Source organism: Schistocerca serialis, chromosome 7 (assembly GCF_023864345.2).
Source record: "Schistocerca serialis cubense isolate TAMUIC-IGC-003099 chromosome 7, iqSchSeri2.2, whole genome shotgun sequence".
NCBI lineage: Eukaryota > Metazoa > Arthropoda > Insecta > Orthoptera > Acrididae > Schistocerca > Schistocerca serialis.
The window spans coordinates 391,178,232-391,203,758 of record NC_064644.1 but is presented as its reverse complement, the minus strand read 5'-3'; the positions used below and the strand labels follow the sequence as shown (position 1 = coordinate 391,203,758).

Genomic DNA, 25,527 nt, shown 5'->3' with positions numbered 1-25,527 from the left:
AACATATATTTAAATGAGTTATACAGACAATATTTAATTGCATAATAAATAGTAATTAATAAGTAATAATAATAAATAACAATTTGTGCAGCCGGCCGAAGTGGCCGTGCGGTTACAGGCGCTGCAGTCTGGAGCCGCAAGACCGCTACGGTCGCAGGTTCGAATCCTGCCTCGGGCATGGATGTTTGTGATGTCCTTAGGTTAGTTAGGTTTAACTAGTTCTAAGTTCTACGGGACTAATAACCTCAGCAGTTGAGTCCCATAGTGTTCAGAGCCATTTGAACCATTTCAACAATTTGTGCTTGTAATGTGTGAGGTGTCTCACAGTGGTTTTCAACCAGATAAGGCGTAGGTTTCTTTATTGTCCTAAGAAAGAAAACATTTTATATGGTAAGTCGTTTACTTCTCCCCTCTCCTCTCCTCTCCTCTCCTCTCCTCTCCTCTCCTCTCCTCTCCTCTCCTCTCCTCTCTTCTAACCACCCCCTCCCCTCCCCTCCCTTCTCCCCTCTCCCCTCTTCTCCCCTCGCCTCTCTTCTCCCTACCCTCCTCATATTACGATAAACATATGTTCTAATGAGCTATACAGACAATATTTAATTGTATAATAAATAATAATTAATAATAACCATAAATAATTATTATACAGACAATATTTAATTTGTGCTTAAAAGTGTAAGATGTCCCATAATACACTACTGGCCATTAAAATTGCTACGCCTCGAAGATCACGTGCTACAGACGCGAAATTTAACCGACAGGAAGAAGATGCTGTGATACGCAATGATTAACTTTTCAGAGCATCACACAAGGTTGGCGCCGGTGGCGACACCTACAACGTGCTGACATGAGGAAAGTTTCCACCCGATTTCTCATACACAAACAGCAGTTGACCGGCGTTGCCTGGTGAAACGTTGTTCTGATGCCTCGTGTAAGGAGCAGAAATGCGTACCATCACGTTTCCGACTTCGATAAAGGTCGGATTGTAGCCTATCGCGATTGCGGTTTATCGTATCGGTACATTGCTGCTCGCGTTGGTCGAGTTCCAATGAATGTTAGCAGAATATGGAATCAGTGGGTTCAGGAGGGTAATACGGAACGCCATGCTGGATCCCAACGGCCTCATATCACTAGCGGTCGAGATGACAGGCATGTTATCCGCATGGCTGTAACGGATGATGGAGCCACGTCTCGATCCCTGAGTCAACATATCGGGACGTTTGCAAGACAAGAACCATCTGCACGAACAGTTCGACGACATTTGCAGCAGCGTGGACTATCAGCTCGGAGACCGTGGCTGCGGTTACCCTTGACGCTGCATCACAGACAGGAGTGCCTGCGATGGTGTACGCAACGATGAACCTGGGTGCACGAATGGCAAAACGTCATTTTGAATCCAGGTTCTGTTTACAGCATAATGATGGTCGCATCCGTGTTTGGCGACATCGCGGTGAACGCACATTGGAAGCGTATATTCGTCATCGTCATACTGGCGTATCACCCGGCGTGATGGTATGGGATGCCATGGGTTACACGTCTCGGCAACCTCTTGTTCGCATTGACGGCACTTTGAACAGTGGACGTTACAGTTCAGATGTGTTACGACCCGTGACTCTACTCTTCATTCGATCCCTGCGAAACCCTACAATTCAGCAGGATAATGCACGACCGCATGTTGCAGGTTCTGTACAGGCCTGCTGCCCAGGCCAGCACATTCTCCAGATCTCTCACCAATTGAAAGCGTCTGGTCAATGGTATCCGAGCAACTGGATCGTCTCAATACGCCTGTCACTACTGTTGATGAACTGTGGTATCGCGTTGAAGCAGCATGGGCAGCTGTACCTGTACACGCCATCCAAGCTCTGTTTCACTCAATGCCCATGCGTATCGAGGCCGTTATTACGGCTAGAGGTGATTGTTCTGGGTACTGATTTCTCAGAATCTATGCACCCAAATTGCGTGAAAATATAATCACACGTCAGCTCTAGTATAATATACTTGTCCAAAGAATACCAGTTTATCATCTGCATTTCTTCTTAGTGTAGCAAATTTAATGGCCAGTAGTGTATATGGTAAATAGCTTATTTCTCTCCTCTCTTCTTTTCTGCCCTCTCCTCCCTTCCCCTCTCCTCTCCTCTCCTCTCCTCTCCTACCCTTAGCACATGGGAAGATGTCATGATTCCTGGAATGGCCTTGGAGATGTTGATGCTGACATCAGCATAATATGACAAGCACATTGGCCAGAGCATGATACTTGAAAATTCACCTGTAGTATGGCCCCAATAGTCATCTCAAGGTTGGCTCATACTGATAGTGCCCATGGTCTCACACTGTCTTCCTACTTAGTCTACCGATTTCCTTCATTTCTACAATTAATTCACCACCAATACTACCTAACATGCTGTGGGTTCAATGGAATATTGATAAATTTATAAGTTGTATTCATGTCATATTTGAACCAATCTCAAGAATGTACTATCCTTACACTGAAGTGACAGAAGTCATGGGATACCTCCTAGTATTGCGCCGGACAGCGTTTTGAGCGACATAATGCAGCAGCTCGAAGTGACATGGACTCAGGAAGTCGTTGGCAGTCCCCTACATAAATACTGAGCCATGCTGACCCCAATAGCGGTCCGTGATTGCGAAAGTGTTGCCGGTGCAGGTTTGTGTGCTCAAAATGAGCTTTTGCTCATGTCCCATGAATTTTCGATGGGATTTATGTCGGGCGATCTGAGTGACCAAATCATTCGCTCGAATTGTCCATAATGTTCTACAAACCAATCGCAGACAATTATGGCCGGTGATGTGACACACTGCCTTACATAAAAAATTCCATCTTGTTTTTTGGGAACATGAAGTCCATGAATGACTGCAATGCTCTCCTAGTAGCCGAACATAACCATTGTCAGTCAACGATCGGTTCAACTGGACCAGAGAATCCAGTCAATTCCATGTAAACACAGCCCACATCGTTATGGAGTCACCACGACAGCTTCGTGGGGGGCCTGAGCCATCTCGAAGCCTCGGTGGAATCGGCTAGCAATAAACAATTTATCTGAGAATACTCCGATATAAACTTTATTCTCCTGTTTAGAAAGTGCGGTCACAGGTAATACTGCTAGTTGTTGAGGGTCTTCTGTGGGAAAAGTAAACAGCGCAAGTGGCGCTGGCAATGCTTGATGTGGAGAGTACGGCTCTATATCCAAGGGAATCTAAACTTTTTCTTGTAGGTGTTCTGGATCCCGAGACGCCGCCAGCGGATGTGGTAATAGTAGGCCATGGCTTTGAGGACTTGGGCTTTACACTACTGGCCATTAAAATTGCTACACCAAGAAGAAATGCAGATGATAAACTGGTATTCATTGGACAAATATATTATACTAAAACTGACATGTGATTAAATTTCCACGCAATTTGGGTGCATAGATCCTGAGAAATCAGTACCCAGAAGGACCACCTCTGGCCGCAAGAACGGCCTTGATACGCCTGGGCATTGAGTCAGAGCTTGGATGGCGTGTACAGGTACAGCTGCCCATGCAGCTTCAACACGATACCACAGTTCATCAAGAGTAGTGACAGGCGTATTGTGACGAGACAGTCGCTCGGCCAGCATTGACCAGACGTTTTCAGTTGGTGAGAGATCTGGAGAATGTGACGGCCAGGGCAGCAGTCGAACATTTTCTGTATCCAGAAAGGCCCGTACAGGACCTGCAACATGCGGTCGTGCATTATCCTGCTGAAATGAGGGTTTCGCGGGGATCGAATGAAGGGTAGAGCCACTGGTCGTAACACATCTGAAATGTAACGTCCACTGTTCAAAGTGCCGTCAATGCGAACAAGAGGTGAACGAGACGTGTAACCAATGGCACCCCATACCATCACGCAGGGTCATACGCCAGTATGGCGATGACGAATACACGTTTCCAATGTGCGTTCACTGCGATGTCGCCAAACACGGATGCGACCATCATTATGCTGTAAACAGAACCTGGATTCAAAATGACGTTTTGCCATTCGTGCACCCAGGTTCATCGTTGGGTACACCATCGCAGGCACTCCTGTCTGTGATGCAGCGTCAAGGGTAACCGCAGCCATGGTCTCCGAGCTGATAGTCCATGCTGCTGCAAACGTCGTCGAACTGTTCGTGCAGATGGTTCTTGTCTTGCAAACGTCCCCATCTGTTGACTCAGGGATCGAGACGTGGCTGCACGATCCGTTACAGCCATGAGGATAAGATGCCTGTCATCTCGACTGCTATTGATACGAGGCCGTTGGGATCCAGCACGGCGTTCCGTATTACCCTCCTGAACCCACTGATTCCATATTCTGCCAACATTCAATGGAACTCGACCAACGCGAGCAGCAATGTACCGATACGATAAACCGCAATCGCCATAGGCTACAATCCGACCTTTATCGAAGTCGGAAACGTGATGGTACGCATTTCTGCTCCTTACTCGAGCCATCACAACAACGTTTCACCAGGCAACGCCGGTCAACTGCTGTTTGTGTATGAGAAATTGGGTGGAAACTTTCCTCATGTCAGCACGTTGTAGGTGTCGCCACCGGCGCCAACCTTGTGTGATGCTCTGAAAAGTTAATCATTGCGTATCACAGCATCTTCTTCCTGTCGGTTAAATTTCGCGTCTGTAGCACGTCATCTTCGTGGTGTAGCAATTTTAATGGCCAGTAGCGTATTAGTGCTGTAGTGAAGGCAATGTTGTGTGCGATGTGACGGTTGCCTGTGGTATTGATGGCTTGTTGGAAAGCGTAGTTGCGCTCTCTGTTGACCACGGCCTCAAAAGTTACCACAGGCAGCCCTAGAACAGCCAAAGTGTGCTTGCTATGTGGAGCAGATTCTTTGGGCCTTCAACCTAAATAAAGAATTGTGAGATAAGCTGAAAGCTCTACTTCGACCATCATCAGTCATTTTTCTCCCCAAATAGCAAAACTTCTTTACTATTTTAAGTGTCTCATTTCCTAATCTAATTCCCTCAGCATCACGAGACTTAACCGACTACATTCCATTATCCTCGTTTTGCTTTTGTTGATGTACATCTTATATCCTCCTTTCAAGACACTGTTCATTCCGTTCAGCTGCTCTTGCAGGTCCTTTGCTGTCTCTGACAGAATTACAATGTCATCGGCGAACCTCAAAATTTTTATTTTTTTTCCATGGATTTTAATTCTTACCCCAAATTTTTCTTTTTTTCCTTTACTGCTTGCTCAATATACAGATTGAATAACATCGGGGATAGACTACAACCCTCTCACCCACCTCCCCTTCCCAATCACTGCGTCCCTTTCATGCCCCTCGAGTCTTATGACTGCCATCTGGTTTCTGTACAAATTCTAAATAGCCTTTCGCTCCCTGTATTTTACCCCTGCCACCTTCAGAATTTGAAAGAGAGTATTCCAGTCAACGTTGTCAAAAGCTTTCTTTAAGTCTTCATATGCTACAAACGTAGGTTTCCCTTTCCTTAATCTATTTTCTAAGATAAGTCGTAGGGTCAGTATTGCCTCACGTGTTCCAACATTTCTACGGAATCCAAACCGATCTCCCGTGAGGAGGCTTCTACCAGTTTTTCCATTCGTCTGTAAAGAGTTCGTGTCAGTATTTTGCAGCCTTGGCTTATTAAACTGATAGTTCGGTAATTTTCACATCTGTCAACACTTGCTTTCTTTGGAATTGGAATTATCTTCTTCTTGAAGTCTCAGGGTATTTCGCCTGTCTGATACATCACATGGTAGAGTTTCGTTAGGCCTGGCTCTCCCATGGCCGTCAGTTGTTTTAATGGAATGTTGTCTACTTCCGGGGCCTTGTTTCGACTTAGGTCTTTCAGTGCTCTGTCAAATTCTTCATGTAGTATCATATCTCCTATTTCATCTTCATCTACATTCTCTTCCATTTCTATAATATTGTCCTCAAGATCATCGCCCTTGTATAGACTCTCTATATACTCCTTCCACCTTTCTGCTTTCTCTTCTTTGCTTAGAACTGGGTTTCCATCTGAGCTCTTGATATTCATGCACGTGGTTCTTTTTTCTCCAAAGGTCTCTTTAATTTTCCTGTAGGCAGTATCTATCTTACCCCTAGTGATATGCGCCTCTCCATCCTTACATTTGTCCTCTAGCCATCCCTGCTTAGCCATTTTGCACTTCCTGTCGATCTCATTTTTTGAGACGTTTGCATTCCTTTTTGCCTGCTTCATTTACTGCATTTTTATATTTTCTCCTTTCATCAATTAAATTCAATATCTCTTCTGTTACCCAAGCATTTCTATTAGCCATCGTCTTTTTACCTTCGTGATCCTCTGCTACCTTCACTATTTCATTTCTCAAAGCTACCCATTCTTCTTCGACTGTATTTCTTTCCCTCATTCTTGTCAATCGTTCCGTAATACTCTTCCTGAAGTTCTCTACAACCTCTGGTTCTTTCAGTTTATTCAGGTCCCATCTCCTCAAATTCCCACCTTTTAGCAGTTTCTTCAGTTTTAGTCTCCAGTTCATAACCAATAGATTGTGGTCAGAGTCACATCTGCCCCTGGAAATGCCTTACAATTGAAAACTCGGTTCCTGAATATCTGCCTTACCATTATACAATCTATCTGAGACCTTCCAGTATCTCCAGGATTCTTCCATGTATACAACCTTGTTTTATGATTCCAACCAAATGTTAGCTATGATTAAGTTACGCTCTGTTCAAAAATTTTACAAGATGGCTTCCTCTTTGATTCCTTACTCCCATTCCATATTCACCTACTACGTTTCCTTCTCTCCCTTTTTCTACTATAGAGTTCCAGTTACCCATGACTATTAAATTTTCGCCTCCCTTCACTAACTGAATAATTTCTTTTTTCTCATCATACATTTCATCAATTTCTTCGTCATCTGCGGAGCTAGTTGGCATATAAATTTGTACTACTGTAGTAGGCATGGGCTTCGTGTCTATCTTGGCCACAATAATGCGTTCACTATGCTGTTTCAAGTAGCTTACCCGCATTCCTATTTTCCTTTTCATTATTAAACCTACTCCATCATTGCCCCTATTTGATTTTGTATTAATAACCCTGTATTCACCTGACCAGAAGTCATGTTCCGCTTGCCACCGAACTTCACTAATTCCCACTATATCTAACATTAACCTATCCGTTTCTCCCCATGAACGATGGACCTTGCCGTTTGTGGGGAGGTTTGCTTGAGTGTCTCAGCGATGCAGATAGCCGTTCCGTAGGTGCAACCACAACGGAGGGGTATCTGTTGAGAGGCCAGACAAACTTGTGGTTCCTGAAGAGGGGCAGCAGCCTTTTCAGTAGTTGCAGGGGCAACAAAACTGGCCTTGTAACATTAACCAGACCGGCCTTGCTGTGCTGGTACTGCGAACCGCTAAAAGGAAGGGGAAACTACAGCGGTAATTTTCCCCGAGAGCATGCATCTTTACTGTATGGTTAAAAGCTGATGGCGTCCTCTTGGGTAAAATATTCCGTAGGTAAAATAGTCCCCCATTCGGAACTCTGTGGTGTGTGTGGGGGGGGGGGGGGGGGGAGGGGGTGGAGACTACTCGGGAGGACGTTGTTATCAGGAGAAAGAAAACTGGCGTTCTACGGACCGGAGCGTGGAATGTCAGATCTCTTAATCGGGAAGGTAGGTTAGAAAATTTAAAAATTTCTGATTATGCTTGCGTTTTAAGTTATTGGCCTTCAGCCGTTTTTTAACTAAAGTGGTTTTCAGCCAGTAGTCAAGCCCCGTAGATTAAAGCTGTGTGTTTAAAAAAAGATTTTTTTTTGGGCTCTTGTAATGTTTGATCAAATAATAAAGTTGAATGTTCGAGTGTAACTCACAACCCCTTATTTTGGCCCCTTTCCACAATTTAAACTACCTGTCCTGTCATGCCTGTCAAGCTGGTCGTGTAAGTGACGTGTCTGAGTGGCTGCAGATAATCTCCAAGTAACCGACATCATGATTTAAAGTCAATAATCGTTTTAGTTAAACCAGAGGATCGAATCCATTTCATATAAACACAGTCTAAATTACGGATCCACCACCAGCTTGTACAGTGCCTTGTTGAGAACTTGGATCCATGGCTTCATGGGATCTGTGCCACACTCGAACCCTAAAATTAGCTCATACCAACTGATAATTGGGACACAACTTACCAGGCCACGGTTTTCCAGTCGTCTAAGATCCAACCGATATGGTCACAACCCCAGGAGACGCGCTGCAGGTGATGTCAGGCTGTTAGCAAAGGCACTTAGGTCGATCGTCTGGTGTAGCAGCCCATGAACGCCAAAATTCACTGAAATGTCATAACTAAAACATGTCCGTTGTACGTTCCGCATTGATTTTTGCGGCTATTTTCGCAGTATTACTTGTCTGTTAGCACTGACAACTCCACGCGGACGCTGCTGCTCTTGGTCGTTACGTGAAGGCCATCGACCAGGTAATGCCTTAGATTTGGTGTTGTCAGCACACCCTAGACACTGCGGATCTTGAAATATTGAATTCCCTAATGATTTCGGAAATGGAATGTCCCATGCATTTAGCTCTAACAACCATTCTGCGTTGAATGTCTGTTAATTCCCGTTGTGCAGTCATGATCACGTCGGAAACCTTTTCACAAGAATTACCTGGGTACAAGTGACTGCTCTGTTAATGCACTGTCCTTTCATACCTTATGTATGCAATATAACTCCAACTGTATATGTTCATATCGCTACACCATGACTTGTCACCTCAGTGTAAATACTTAGTACACATCAAATTTCTTTGCATCTCTTGACTTGTCGTCTACAGACAAAAATTAATATGAAAAAGAACAACAGAGCTTTGGAAGCATACGCGAGGAGATTAGAGCGTTTATGCCGCAGAAGATACTAAACTAAATTTTGTGTAGGCACTTTACCATCTTGTACAAAGTGAAGCAGAGTTTTGCATATTTGACGATCTCCATGGCACAATTAATCTGTTGCACTTGGGTGGAAGGGGCGCCATCAATTTCAGAAGGTTTGGTAGCAAACTGTTTTGCTGTACCGGTACTTCGAAGAAACAGCAGCAAACATCAAGCGATTTAGATGTTCTACTCCTTTCTTCTAACAGGCGAAGAAAAGAGTGTACTTGATTTCTATCTCATGTAAGTGGGAAGGAGTTATACGATTTTGGTACCTATTTGTACCACGGTAGATGTTAGTTTCCTGTGTGCCTGAAAACAGGAGCAGCTTTTAATTACTAGTTGGATCACAGCATAGTACTGACTCTTACGGCAGATTCAAAGACACTGATTCTCTGCTCATTATTCGTCGGCCAGTTTCCGCTTGAAATCGAAAGATGATAATCTGATGATTATCTTGGCCAAGTCTTAGACCTTGTCATTGTAATTAAGATGGGGCCCATGGAAAGGAGATTGACATACATATCCGTTTCTTTTGCAATAATTCTCTTATAATATCAATATCGGTATATTCGCTATTCTGTTCCACATTAACTTTCCAATAGAATGCAGTACGCTGTTAGAGTCTGATATTATCAGCAGGTGTTGAATTTGCATTGCTTAAATGAATGACGTTAGGTGCTAGGTCGACTGTCGGTTGCGTTTATTTGTTAAAACTACTGGCAACTGTCAGTCGGATCCATAGTTTACTTACAGGTATGTAGGTTTTGTTCCAGTATACGACCGTGGCTGGGGTAACAGCATACCAGAACATAAGGGAACCCCACAATGCCGGCGGGGGTCGGAGGTTCGAATCCTGCCTCGGGCATGGATGTGTGTGATATCCTTAGGTTCGTTAGGTTTAAGTACTTCTAAGTTCTAGGGGACTGATGACCTCAGAAGTTAAGTCCAATAGTGCTCATAGCCATTTGAACCATCTGAACCCCACAATAAAGGATTCTGTAAACTAACATGATAAGCAGACAGAATGTGGAATGCTACACGGGTTGTGTTATTCTATAAACATTCAGATTTAGACAGCAAGGGAATCGCCGGTAAAATGCAGTAGTATTTGCTGTACAAAACAGGTACCTCATCATGATGATTATTGCCAATAGTTAACAGAAATTTTAATCAACTATTTAAAATATGGCCTGTCCAGATTGCAAGCAAGGAAGTGAGCACAAAAATCATTTATTTTGAGTATAGTCAACTACTGCCATGAAGAACACACTTTTACACGCTGTAAGACACCCAAGGCCCAGTGGTTGGAAAGAGCAAGGGAGGAATAGCAAGGATGACAACTCTTGTGGAGAACTGAACTCCCGGCATGTGTTATTTGCGTAGCTTGACTATGAGGTCTGGAAATAAGCAGCAGAATTTGACCTTGTGGCAGGTACGGCGGGGTTAATTACTAATAAAATCGCGACACAGATGATAAAATCAAAATTCCGTTAAACTTGGCTTAATGTGCAGAGGAATGCTCGAATTGCTCCGGTTGCCAACACTTTTTACTAACGGTTGTTTACTGGACAACTCGTCTCCAACAATATCTGATTCGGATGAAGAGCGGGTACACAGGGAAAGCGAAGCGAGATGTGCTCGCAGTTCATTACCACAGCTTCAGGTAAACAGGAGCTTGCCTTAGTCTACATTTTACCAATTCTCTTGCGACGGTGGTGCCGCTACCTATAAACATCGTCTGAAGGTGGGAGGGTCCGCAGCTCGTGGTCGTGCGGTAGAGTTCTCGCTTCCCGCGCCCTGGTTCCCGTGTTCGATTCCCGGCGGGGTCAGGGATTTTTTCTGCCTCGTGATGACTGGGTGTTGTGTGATGTCCTTAGGTTGGTTAGGTTTAAGTAGTTTTAAGTTCTAGGGGACTGATGACCATAGATGTTAAGTCCCATAGTGCTCAGAGCCTTTTTTTTTTTTTTTTTTGAAGCTGGGAGGAACTGCTAACACAGCATTCGGTTCGTACCAATGAGCATCGTAGAGGCGATTTTAACGAAGTAGCCGCTTTCAAACTGCAGAGCAATTGCTCCTCAATAGCCGCCATTTTGTGGATTCTAACTAAAGAATTAATGACTAATTCTATCATGCTGAATCTTTGGGAACGGTGACTCCTGTACCTGAGAATATTCCTATCAGCTCTCTATGCTGAGTCCAACATAATTAAATCTATAAATTTCGACCATAAACTTCGCATGAACCTAAAGTAAATGGAATATTAACAATGAAATACATGACCACCATCCTTTAATTATTACTGATTAAATGGCACTACTATTTAAGGGAAGCTCTCCATATTTGAGGTGCTACACAGATTCTTTAGCTCCTCTCACGGCACTAAATCTGAGAGCCTCTCCAATCGCCATCGCTTCTAAGGAAAATCATGAATTAAATACGAACAGATGAAATTGCTTTGAATATTTCTGCTCGGGGGCAAAGAAATGTACATTCTCTTACAACAGAAATGTTTGGCCAATATGCCTTACTCATGACAATGTTCATCTGCATTATGTCCTTACGCAACCGATGAAGTAGTTACAGCAGTTTCCGGCGGAAGGGCTCTGGATGCCGAGAAGCGGTTTGAGGTGATTTCGCGGAGAGAAGACGGGGTGTTGTTAGACTAGTGTTCACCACCCACTCCACCTTCCCTTCATCGATGCGGGAGAGGACCTAGCGAAGCACTTAGCCTTTGACAGTGGCCACCGCCATTTTCTTTTTTTTTTTTTGGTGCTGTGTATCTTAATATACTCTAAGACAAAAAAAGACGCACCATGGAGTTATGCAAATACTTGCAAGTCGATATTCATAAACATTTCCACGGAAAATATAGCACTCCGTCTCCATCGGGACCATTCGACCGCCGTGTCGTCCTCACCTGAGGATGCGGTTAGGAGGGGCGTGTGGTCAGCACACCGCTCTCCCGGTCGTTACGATGGTTTTCTTTTACCGGAGCCGCTACTACTCAGTCGAGTAGCTCCTCAATTGGCATCAAGAGGCTGAGTGCACCCCGAAAAATGGCAACAGCGCATGGTGATACGGATGGTCACCCATCCAAGTACCGGCCAAGCCCGACAAGGCTTAACTTCGGTGATCTGACGGGAACCGGTGTATCCACTGTGGCAAGGCCGTTGCTATCCACGGAAAATGTAAAATTGTAAACTTTGTCGGCCGGTAGATGAATGGCTGACACTGCAGCGCAGTTACACCGTGTAGCTAACAGGATATAGGTCGATACCAGGGCGAATTTTCCACGTACTCAGATGGACAGTAATTATGCCTTGCAGACTGGCGCAGGGACACTCTACGCTGAAGTCAGTATTTGAGAGAGGACGTGAGGTTGGGCCTAAAGAAGCCGGTTGCAGTAATTTGCGAACTGCTCGAAATTTGAGTACGAGCGATGCCACTTTATGACGGTGTAGACAGGAATGGGTGAACCACGGCCGAACACAGCGTCAACAAGGTAGCGGCCGATCTAGAGAGGATCGAGTGATCGCCAGAGAGGCAGTCAGAGCCCCGGCTTTATCATTATCATCGATCCGACTTGCAACTGATGCTTCAGTGACCACAAGGACCATTAAAAGGCGGCTCACAGAAAGTGAGATGAGCTCACGGCGTTCCTGGCGCCGTCTACCATAGACTCTGTACTCCAACAAGACCGTTTTTAGTGGTGTGGGGCACACTCGGTATGGAATCTCATTGACTGGAGAAGTAATGACTCCAGCTTCTAGCTGAGACCCGATTACCAGTTAATAAGTGTCTGGAGAGGCACCGAGCAGCGGTGGAACACCACCCAGACTGTCGCCCGCCAAACAGTCCGACAATCAGGTCCGACAATCAGGAGTGATGGTCTGGGATGCCACTGCTTTTCATAGCAGGACTCCTTTGGCTGTTATCTGCGGCACCCTTAAAACACGGCGGTACGTAGCGATATTTCGTTGTTCTTCTTGGCAAGCCTCCTGGACTCACATTTCAGCTAGATAATGCCCGGCCGCACACGGCGGAAGTTTTTACTGCTTGTCTTCGTGCTTGCCAAATCATACCTTTGCCAATAATGTCGGTGGATCTCCAACTTTCGTAGCATTATGGACAAGACCTTCGAACAAGCTCGGCATTTTGACGATATAAAGTGCAGGTTGGATAAAATATCCCGCAGGAGAACATCCAACAACTCTATCAATCAATACCAAGCCGAATAATTGCTTGCATAAGGGCCACAGCTGGATCAACGCGTTATTGACGTGTTCCATTTGTAAAGCTCTTTCTCATGAATAAATCATCCAACTTCTTTGATATTGTTATCGTTGTCCTTCTTGGCAAGCCGCCTGGACTACCGATTTCCGTCCCATTCCGATAATTCCTCTGTGGTGCGATTTTTTTGTCTTGTACATCTCAAATCAGAATCAACACGTGATCCCATTGGAACGCGAAACAGCGTATTTATAACCTTGAGTTCCTTAGAATTTTCATAGAGAAGTGACTCTAAGTAGGCTTCCGCCATATCCATTTCTGAGAATAAAGTCCTCCAGATATTTTCGACATTAGTTCCCCTGGACGGAGAACTGGGTAAGTATCTACTGTGGACCTAAAATCGCCGTAGGTTCTTAAATGCAACAGACTTGCGAATTATGAGCAGAAGTGCACCCCTTTGGATTGATAAAATAGGAGTGATGACTTGTTGCTCTTGCAATCGCTCTAGTTCCGTTTTTATGTCATCCTGAAAGGCAAACGACATAGATCTCTGTCTACTGAAACGTGGGACTGCAGAAGATTCCTTTCTTGTGTGAACTTTGACATTATTACTAAAATCTAAAGCTTGGGAAAGAGCAGTGTAATTTTTGCAAAAATATTCCACACCTGCCAATGGAATGATTTCAAAATCCAGGTTAATTGTACCACGAATTTCGAAACCAGACATAGAAAAGGGGTCTGAATTAAATATAACGAATGCGTTCGCATTGGCTCTGGCAAGTAATATCAGCACTCAACTACTTTATTCCATATTATAGGTGGTTAAGACGATACTTTTTGTCTCATTAGCTGAATAGTATCACTAGATTATCTGCTAAGCTTACGCTTTGTCGGCAACAGTTTAGGAAGAACCAGTGAGTACTTGAAACTGCGTATTTGTATTATTATTATTATTATTATTATTATTATTTGTTCTTTGTTATATACATGCGACCTGACATCTAGGGACTAGAACAAGTCGAATTTATCTCTGTTTTACATCCGTCTGTATTGGTTAATAGCATATAAATTTAGTAAGGGCCGCTGATTCCTGGTTATGATCAGAATTATGGCGTTTACATCAGACTGCCGACATGGCAAAGTCACTCGTGCCTTCCAGGAGCGGCATAACCGAGTTTGAAGCAGATAAAACCAAAGTGTGCCACGATACGGAGAGCTGTTTCGCATATGAACTTGGAAACGATCTACCCACGATTTAGCTGTACTGGAAAATAGTAGTGATAACCTATTTCACCTTTATCACTTCGTCTTGTTTTTCGAATAAAGGTCTTTTTTGCATCTGAGAGCTGTCATGAGAGGAAGTAGATGTGGTAGGTGAGAATTACTACAGTGAATGTTTATTTCAAGAGCTATGTTTCTTGTTATAGGGTCGATGTTAACACATTTTAACCATTTCTTATTTCATTGAATGTTTTTCTAAAGCTGCTGCCGAGAATTCATGAGCAAATACTATGGCGAATACTTTCTCCAATAATGGGCTTAGCATTTTTATCGCCGGATATGAAAATTCAGTTCCGTCACGAATGAGAGTGAACAGATGCGACACACTACATTTTGTACAACGAAACTGATAACGCCAACTAAAGCCTCTCAAAATGGCCACCCACCCTAAGACTTTTTTTTTACGACGGTTCATGAGTTTTTCGTTGCTTCTATGACACACATTATGTACTAAAATGGTTGGATAGAATTGTACAAGTATATTTGTGCACAATACCAGATGATTCAGCCTCTGAATCTACTCACTGATTTATGCGTTAAGAAGATATGAAATAGGCGTGATGCAGGTTATCATGAGATACGTCACCTGCCTGAAGAAATAGAGGTTCACCTGACGCCGATAGAAGTCCCATCCTCATTTTCCGTATCGGATGCTGGACACAGCAGCAACTCTAGTGTTTGTTTCATTGGTTGCAGTCGTTGCACCAGCATCTGGTTAAACGACTGCCCCTGTTTTTTGTTGGACTGTAGTAGCTGCTCGAAAAGTTTTTTATTTCGCTCTTGTTTCTACTCGTGACATCTCTCTTGTTCTACATACCTGCTGCTGTTGGATCAACTGAAACTGCTGCTGTTGTTCCAGCAGTTTGATTATTGCGGACTCCAGTCTTAGCTTTGACGTTACCCACTGAAACTGATGTATACGTCTTAAACTGTCACTTCAAGAATCTCGTCGTCTCTTGCTTGTTGGTACTGTGTATAGTTTATTAAAGAGGTACGGTACAAGTTCAGAAGGAGCGGAGACATACACGTGCTGCTGTGACCCAATATTGGTAGACTACAAGGAATATGGTGATGAGCTTTCCTAGCAAGACTGGTCCGTAGCACAAGTTCCAGTACCAGTAGCGCATGAAACTAACTGAAGAACAGTCCACCAGAAAAAACGTCACCCGTGAGGACCCATTAAACAAACGTGGTGAAACGCCATTGACGACATCCGTGCTAAACGAAGCACTGGCTGTGAGAAACAGAGTTTGTAACCCTCATCCTATATATTTTTTTAGATATTCTAACAGCTTCCAGTATTATCTATCATTTTCTACAAGCTGCGGGAAGTTACATTTTCAACGTCTGTATAAAAATGAAACTCTGCTGGGAGAGGCTTGTGTTATATGGCAATTTATGCCCAAACTCTCACGTACCCTATTTTTATAACGTAATATGCCGATTCCAATAGGTAGTATAGTGAATTCCTTAACGATGCGTGAAAACTGAGTACAGTATTCCCTATTGCCATGATTGCACTGGTAGTCACTTCTTATTCCTCTTTCCTTTCAGCTGGCTAGTGGCAGGAAAGTTAACTTAGGAGGACTGGAGTATCGTAAACTTGTGCTGAAAACTGTCTTCTCGTAGGTGAAGAACACAGAAATGGAAGTCTCCACACTAATGCCATTTAAGAGTGGTATAAATGTACCATCAATGCAGCCACCGAGGCCACTGGGACACAAAGCTAGTTAATTTTCATCAGGGTTTCACTGGACAGATTTTTCATAGCCAGCTAGTTGCACCCATTATGCACTTTGGTGAATGCATTGATACTCGTTCTTCCTTTTCCAGGTATATTTATTTAAATCACTCACCACATTACCATATTTGTAGTCATTGGCTGCATGTGATATACAGGGTGATTATAATTACAGTTCCAGTTTCAAAACGCTGTAAGAAACGCATAAAACTAATAATGAATCGGTTTTTAACTGATATGAGACTGGCGCAAGACGTGTTCAGTATGGTGTCCACTGTTTTTTCCCACAAGTTCAAATCGAGAGAGAGCATGTTCCACAACGGATTGGAGTTCAGGTGTCACGTTCAGAATGTGTTGTGTAATGCGTGCCTTAGATCAGCTACATTTGCAATTTAAGCATTGGACAGCATCTTTCAGATAGCCTCACAACTAGAGGTCATAAATATTACGAACAGATGGTCTGGGTGGCCAGACTGTAGAGAAATGACATTTGATAATTCTAGAATTTCCAAAACGCCTCTGCAGCAACTGCTTCACTGACTGCAGTGTGCGAAGGAGCTCCATCCTGCATTAAAATTATCTTTCTCCCCCATTCACACCGATGAAGGGTTGGAATGAAGTTGAAATTCATTGTCCACTTCCATAAGTGCAAGAAATTCGACAGCAAACATTTGTCTTACTGGCAGGTTAGCATGAAGCAATTCCTGAACGTGGGTAATAACGTTTGGATAGCAATGTAAGATGTTTCGTAGAATTTTATGCACCGTGCTCACAGGTACGTCCAGCTTTCGAACAATTACATGTGCACTGCATGTTTGCGTACCACTGCTCGTCTCAGAGACAAACTGAGGAACAGCCAGTACCCTGCACCTTTTATTTTGCGCATTCTACCGCTTACAGGGCCATCTAGTGGTAAAATTTTCGTTAAGCTGCTTTTATTTTCCGTAATGTTTCCCCCTTCCTCGATAATATTCCATTTAAATTTGACGTCATGCTGAATAGTGGTTCTTTTTTTTTTTACAGCGTTTTAAGTCTGAAACTATAAATATAATCTCTCAGTATTATGCTTTCATGCATACATCCACCTGTACCACGGACATACTTCGTATTCCAATCTCTTGTCCACTTATTAAATGTTTATGTGCTTGCTTCAGTGGGGAAATCATTTTGTTTGATGTATTATGGCAATAAACCAAATTGTTATTGTGATCACTTATTTCCCTTCTGTAGTTAGATGAATTGTTCATTAATATATCCGTGTGAATGTATCCCATACTTTGGGACTGATGACCTCGCTGTTTGGTTCCCTCCCCGATATAAACCAACCAACCAATATCCTATACTTTCCTGCTTCACTGAGCTACCCCTAGTAATTTTTATTTAATAAGACGTTATCCACTGCGATACATTGTTTCTCTTATATTTGTATGATCTTATGGTGCTTCCGGATCTGTAGCATCTTCGGGGTATGCTAAACTGTTCGTCCGACATCTCGCAACCGGCACAGCTAAAGAACACTTTGGCTGGCCACTCAGCTGGGTTGCTGGTGGTGGCTACAAGCTCATTTACACAGACACCTACAAAACTCACCTGCTTACCTTTTACTGGCGGTGCACTCCATCTGGTGGCACGTCTATTTAAGATAATAGGCCAGGCGAAGATTGGTTACCTCTAAATAAGTACCCAACAACTCCTGCAAAATTACGCTATACTGTTGAGGATCTGTGTCCTCCAGTTAAATTAGTATTCACGAGCTTTACATCTTGATCGAAGAAACATGTGCTCCTCACCAAAATTCAAAGAACCCTCATGGGAAACACTAATTCAATGTAATCATGTTCCCAACGTGTGCTCTAAGAACTCACGGAAGCCGGGGAAAATTCACAAACAGGCGAAAGCTAAATACTCGCTTCTATAGACGCCTGTTAAAATTTTCTATCACAACGGACATTACTCATAAAAGTTTAAGGATGTTTCGGTACCCCATTAACGAAGAACTATCCACATTTGTCAAGAATTATACACTGTGTCTCTCCAAAGAGCGGGTTAGTTTCTCTGGTGTTTCGGCGTATATTTGCAATTTCAAAATGGTTCAAATGGCTCTGAGCACTATGGGACTTAACATCTGAGGTCATCAGTCCCCTAGACTTAGAACTACTTAAACGTAACTAACCTAAGGACACCACACACACCCATGCCCGAGGCAGGATTCGAACCTGCGACCATAGCAGCAGCGCGGTTCCGGACTGAAGCGCCTAGAACCGCTCGACCACAACGGCAGGCTTTGCAATTTCATTTTTGCGTTGTGTAACTGAAGTCACCCCAAACACATACTGCTCGTCATGTCTTTCACGCGACGCTCACGGTCGACAGAAAGCGTCGGTTTGTTTCCCATTACAAACAAGATGATTTTTAAGACGGAATTTTACGTGTTTATCCGATAGAGGGGGCCCCGATTAGACTAGGCAATATTTGTTTTATCGATATGTATTGACAGTGACAGTAGAACTCGAAGAACCAGTACTGCAGCAGCGACAGCACTGCTACCGCCAAGCACACAGCGCTAGTCAGTCGCTGCTGGATTGTTAGTTATTCTTCGTGTTTTACCATCTCTGTTAAGACATATCGATAAAACGAATATCACGCTAGATTAATTTTGGACCGCTCTATCGAAACGGCACGTAAAATCTCAATTAAAAAATAATTTTGTTTGTAATGGAAACAAACCGACGCTCTCTGTTGACACTGAGCATCGCATGAACGACGTGACGAGCAGTAACTGTTCGGGCTCACTCCAGTTACATAATGCAAAAACGAGATTTCAAATCTCGTACGAAAAACTAGAGAAAATGCGCCTGACGATACTTGGGAGAGACGGTCGATACAGGCATTCGTGACCAGCGCTATATAGCGCTGGTGAAACAGCGGAGCAATCTAGCGAGCATAGCTCAACTTACCACTACAGTAGCGAGAAAATAAGCGGGGGTGTGGCGTAAGCTGTATCGACCGTTGTCTAATATCGGAAATAATGTCACCATTAAAAACGCCAAATATTGGTTCACAACATCAAAAGTAATTTCGTACGCGATTTCACTCTTCAAGGAACAATCAGCTATTCATCACAGCTTACTACGACATTCACATCGGACTGACACCGGAGATACGATCCACTGTGGGTCGGATCCCTTCATGATCTCCTCTGAACAAGGGGTCCTGCCCCTGTAAGTAAATTTTCTACCGCATGCAACCTTGTAGGTGCGGCAACCACAGCTGTAAGTTTGCATCTTGGGTATTAATAACCGCTTCGGCTGTATTTAGTCCTTTATTACTGGATGACTACCGGTTTCGTGATACTAAAAACACATGAAGGTGTGGCCTTTAGCGCCACGAAATCGGTAGTGATCTAGCAATAAAGCACTAAATACAGCTGAAGCGGTTATTAATACCCAAGGTAAAAATTTTCTACCGTCCTTGACGTCATATACGTCATTTTTATTAGCTAACACAATCTGGCCAGTTTTCTCTTAACAGGACCCGCAACTGTTGTTCATCAACAAAGATAAAATCCGCTACAAGCGTAAACATTATTTATGTGTAAAAAGGAAAGTACAATACGCTTTCAGGAAAAGTATCCCATCTTCAGGTGCCTCTGCAAAAATACGAATCAATAATAATATCTGCACACGCACTTCAATGTGGGGATAGTACACGCGTATTTCACAGCCCTGCGCAGATGAAGTGAAATCCTGACCAACGTCATCGACGCATTCGAATATAAAAGTAATGTTCCTTGGAATAGACGACGCAAACCTGTCCATCTCGGGTGTATTCATTCTAGCGTTTAACATTTCAAGTACCAGCTTGCATTCTTACAAGATTTGTGTTTACGCTGTTGTATGATCCCCTCCAGGAAAAGGTGAAAAACAGCCAAATCAGTTGCAGTAGTAAAAGGGTTTATTAAAACCGCTTGATCTAGGTTTTCACATCTTTAAAAACATCTTCTTCCAAAGGATCAATGATTGACATCTAAAATGGTTAACATTATATACATGTATGTAAGCATATATGAATGAATGTTGTATTTATCTTCCACATCGCCTCGTAAACCACTGGATTGATTTCAACCTAACTTGGTACACACATTATTTATTGCCTGGAAAGAATCACTGTGGAGTAAGAACCACCCATCTATCAAAGGCGGAGGGGATTGGGATTGATAAAGTAGTGTACCCATACTTTAGAAATCCAGTATTTAAGAATTTTAGCATTTAGAGACTTGCAACGAACTTTAAACAAAATTTCAAGTTCTTACGAAACTGTTTCTCACTGGCGACACCCACAAAATACGAAAGAATAAAGTTTGTCGCTAGCTACATTTTCACTGTTCATACAGTAAAACTTCCATATGAAGTATTACTTTTTACTTTATTACTTCTTTACTACTAACTGTATTCGTGACACATTTTGCACAGTATTCACATATACCAATTAATGCACCAGAAAAATTATATAACTGTACAACACTTAGTTCAGGAGATACGACGTCCTGAACACTGCACGCGTTGGTTATTACTTTACTAAAAACTATTCCCAACACGTTTCGGAAACAGTAGCCACACATACCACTGCATGTATCTGCAAAATTATAACACTGAACAGCAGATAATTCAGGAGATACGATGTCATTAACATGAAGTTGCGAGGAAATGAAACTGGAGAGCGGAATTTGCTAGACATATGGGTGAAATGTGTGTACAAATACGTTTGAAACATGTTAAGTACGTGTGAAACATATTCCGCTCTCCAGTTTCATTTCCTCGCAGCTTCATGTTAATGACATCGTATCTCCTGAATTATCTGCTGTTCAGTATATATATATTACAATCTGAAAAAAAATACTGTAGGGGTAAGAATCACCAAACTCCTACTGGTGTGAGTGTGATAACATGGAGAGAGTAGGAAGGACGAGGAGTTGGACAGACAATGAGGGGAAAGGAGGACATAGGCACAAATAGGAGGAGGAGGAGGTGGACAGAGGCAGGGGGAGGAAGTGATAGAGGGATGGCGGAGGAGGACATGGACAAGCAGAGGGGAGGAGGAAGTGGGCAGATAGAGGTACAAGGAGGAGATAGGCAGAGAAAGGAAAGAGGAAGAGATGAGTAGAAACAGGGGAGGAAGAGAGAGGCAGAGAGATGGGTAGGAGGAGATAAACGGATAGAGGAGGAAATGGACAGAGGAAGTGAAGAGGAAGAGATGGGCAGAGAGAGGGGAGCGGAGAAGACTGACACAGAAAGGCTCTGGCTCTGAGCACTATGGGACTTAACAGCTGTGGTCATCAGACCCCTAGAACTTAGAACTACTTAAACCTAACTAACCTAAGGACATCACACACATCCATGCCCGAGGCAGGATTCGAACCGCGACCGTAGCAGTCGCACGGTTCCGGACTGCGCGCCTAGAACCGCGAGACCACCGCGGTCGGCTGACACAGAAAGGAAAGGGAAGCAGGTGAACGGGGAGAAGGGGAGAATGGAGGGACAGAGAAAGGGTGAGGAAGATATAGATGGTTGGTTGGTTGGTTGTTTTGGGGAAGGAGACCAGACAGCGTGGTCATCGGTCTCATCGGATTAGGGAAGGATGGCGAAGGAAGTCGGCCGTGCCCTTTCAGAGGAACCATCCCGGCATTTGCCTGGAGTGATTTAGGGAAATCACGGAAAACCTAAATCAGGATGGCCGGACGCGGGATTGAACCGTCGTCCTCCCGAAGATATAGAGAAAGTGTGTTGGAAGAGAAGATTGATACAGATGGAGGAGGGGAGATGGAATTAGAGAGGGACGGAGAGATGGGCAGAGGGGGAGGGAGCACATGGGGAAGGAGGAGAATGACAGAGAGATGGGGAAGGAGGAGATGGTCGGAGAGAGTAAGGAGTGGAGGGGATGGACAGGGGCAGAGGAGATGGATAGAGATGGGAGGAGAGGTGGATAAAGAGAGAGAGAGAGGATGAGTAGAGAGATGGGGGATGAGGAGATCGATAGAGTGGGAAGAGGAGATTTTATAGAAGAGGGAGGAGAAGATGGACAAACAGAAGACAGGGGCAAATAAATACCCAAGCAACGCCGTGTTTCTCAGCTTGGTTAGGTATAAAATAAATGTGACAACAACTCACTGACTTAGAAGAATTTTTACACGTACTGGTTACGTGATGTTGTGGAGGTATGTTCAAAATGTAGCCATAATGCACAAACTGAGATAAAATTCACCTCCGTAATAATGAAATTACAACATATCGTGCTAACTGTCATTAGAAAGTGCTTCACATCTGCACCTATGAACTGACATCGCGCCGATGTCTTAAGATGAAGAACATTTAAGATTCGTGAGGGCTGTACTATTATATCAACGAGATCGGACTTTCCGTCTCGCAACGCTCTTAACTTGCCCAAATAATGTAATTATTTAACTAATCCTTCAGTATATGAAAGTGCAGTGGAACAGTGCGTTAATTACGGCATTACAACGTTCACTCTAGAAAAATGAGCCTCAACAGACTTGTAGTTATTCTATCAACTCGATCACATATTTAAAACAATTATAAATTCAATATTATTACCGTACTGTCCAAACGTACAAGTCTGAACTGCTTCAGCAATGTATGACTCATCAATATTGATTGGTTGTTTATTTTTATTATTCACATTTTAGTCAATAACTTTTAATCATTACATATACATCAACTATTCTACGTGCTGCAGACAAAGGAATCTTTGGGTTTATTGGATGCTGACGTTACATGTAGTGTGAAAAGCGATTAACAAGTATTCTTGTCACGTTGCATATTTGATAATTTAATTATTGCTTTAGTGTTAGCAATACAAGCTTTAATGATGGAAATGTAGTCAGTTATAGCTGTCACCACTACGTTCCATTTGAGAAACTGCATATCTCCCACTATCTGTATTTGTGAGAACCTGAGAATTTTATAGACTGTGAAATATTTTTTATCTTAAGTAGCGCTGTATTTTTGTTAATCATTGTCGAGAAGACTGACTCAAAGATTCGGCGAATTAAATGACAAACTGGGATTTTTCTGTAGCTCTACCACGTAATACGGTAATTAACATTAGTTTAAACATAAGGTGCTTACTTCCAAGCCTACTCAAGCGTCCCTCTCTGACGCTTTTTAGGATTAGACGCTCCACTGGGTTTTTCTAGCTTGTGGTGTGAACAGTGAAGTTTGATACGTATCCCTTGCTCTCCTCCGGATCCACTTCTGAAAACTCTGCCTCCTTGAATTGTGCATACTAAGCGCCGCCCGTTTCCTGTCTCAGGCTCTCATCTCGCCTTAGGCTCTCTAGACAAGTCCTGTTCTTTGAAGTCTCGCATCAGCAGGAAGCCGAGCTTAGAGAATCAGCTGTCATTTGTAACCTTATAACCTGGAATTCTTTGAAGACAGAAAAAACTGCATTCTTTCTGATAAACAGTATTAAACTGAATTATAGTTCCAATTCTTGTTATATTCAAGCAGAAGGCCCATGCTTCATGTATCAGCTGGGATGAAATTCAGAACAAACCTTATCCATGCAAATACGATTAATGTGATTGGTTTCATGATTGAATCTCAAGATGTTTTTTGAGTTTCTAGAATTATATAATACGAATATTGGATTTCAGAAACCGTTCGAGCGATGGAATACTATCGGTGCATTAGCAAATTTTCATTTATCCTGTGATACAAATCGTATGTATTAGTGAGTGAGTAACGAGCAAGATATTGTGTCGTTACTGGCTAAAACGTCTCTTTATTTACATATTTTCTTCCCCGCACGGGTAGAATAGGTAATTTTCGTAATGTCAGTGAATTCGGGGTAACGGATACATTTCGTCACGTGCCTGTCTTCTTTCCCGCACATTTGTGTCAACTCGGTAGTTTTCGTATTCTCGGTTTCCTATTCCCGGTTGACAAGTCATTAGTGACAGGGAGTATCGAATATATTATATTTGTCCACCTGCCCTGTTTTATTTCCGACGAGCAATTTGTGTCAGACTAGGGCAGAGTCGGCAGCATTCGTGATCCACTATTTGTTTCTTTTCACACGCTGTGCTTTCCGCCACAACGAAAATTACCGGACTTTCAATAGCCCACAGCGTTAAAAGTTTTTTTCTTTTTCTTTTTTTTTTAACAGGGCTAGAGAAAGTGGCTGATGTTGTAGCTACCCTTCATCGCCAACGTAGGATGTCAACAAACACTGAAGTGCCTCTGACGTCAGTATAAACACAGGCGCTACTCCCAACCGGAGATTAGGCACGCATACTTACAAGCACGACTAGTGAAATGACTGCAATTCGATTTCCAAAACACACAGTTATTCAGTCACACAAATACTCGGTTTCAACAGATCCATCCTCGCCTGTGACAGTCCGTTCTTAGACTAAGGCCAAATGGTGCACAGTACACTGCTCTATCCGTCGTAGGCACTGTGAAGGGGCGTCCGCCTGCTTAGCTGAGTGTTAACGTGTCTGCCTATCATGCAGCGGCTCTGGTTTCGATTCCCAGCCGGGTTGGAGATTTCTCCGCTCGTGGACTGGTTGTTGTGTTGTCCTCATCACCGTCACGCAACTCGCCCAATGGGGCGTCTCCTGAAATATGACTTGCAACTCGGCGGCCGAATTTCCCTGGCTGGGGCCTCTCAGCCATCAATGCCACACGCTCGTACTGTCAAAATGAGGCGGATCCCTTTCAGACAGATCAGCTGCGATGACTGAATCTGTAGCGGCGCTGCGACTGTAACTCTTGGGCTCTCTCTCGAATACACCCTGCAGAAGTCACTCAGGAACGCACTGGTGGCTAAGCGAAGTGAGTCTAAGCTCCGTGATACGTGATCTGGAACATACTTCAGCGCTGATAACGACCTTTGCTTCTGACCATTAGAATTTGCGGCGGACGTGTTTCGTCTGTGCGGGTAGGCTTCGTTCCTTGAGGGTGGTCTATGGTGCTAGGGTTGCGACTCGGTGTCACAACATAGGTTCCCCTTAAGGGAGAGATGTAAAGTATCTCCTGATACTACTGCTACTGCTATGGGCAGAGGAGATGGACCTCCACGCTGATCTCTATGCTGCCACTGCTGGTATCCAACTCCACAGGTTCTGGTTGCAGCAGGGCGTCAGCACTGGTTGACGGCTGTGATTCCATGACTCCTCCTTCTTCTCAAGGGTTGACTTATTGTCCACATTTGAACCTGAAAAATGTTCGTAGCTACTGGTATGGACAGATTTATCATGTAATGGCCGGAGTGGCTCCATATGTTTACGGTGCGTATCACCGTCTTCAGGTATTGTGACGCAGCTCTCATTTCTCAGTTTACATAGGACACTCCCTGGGTACCA

At 43.5% G+C, this 25,527-nt stretch overlaps 1 pseudogene; it reads right to left on the bottom strand.

Moving 5' to 3' along the window:
• Positions 1-11,947: 11,947 nt before the first annotated feature.
• LOC126413608 (5S ribosomal RNA) lies at positions 11,948-12,065 on the bottom strand (annotated as a pseudogene).
• Between the last annotated feature and the right edge of the window lie 13,462 nt (positions 12,066-25,527).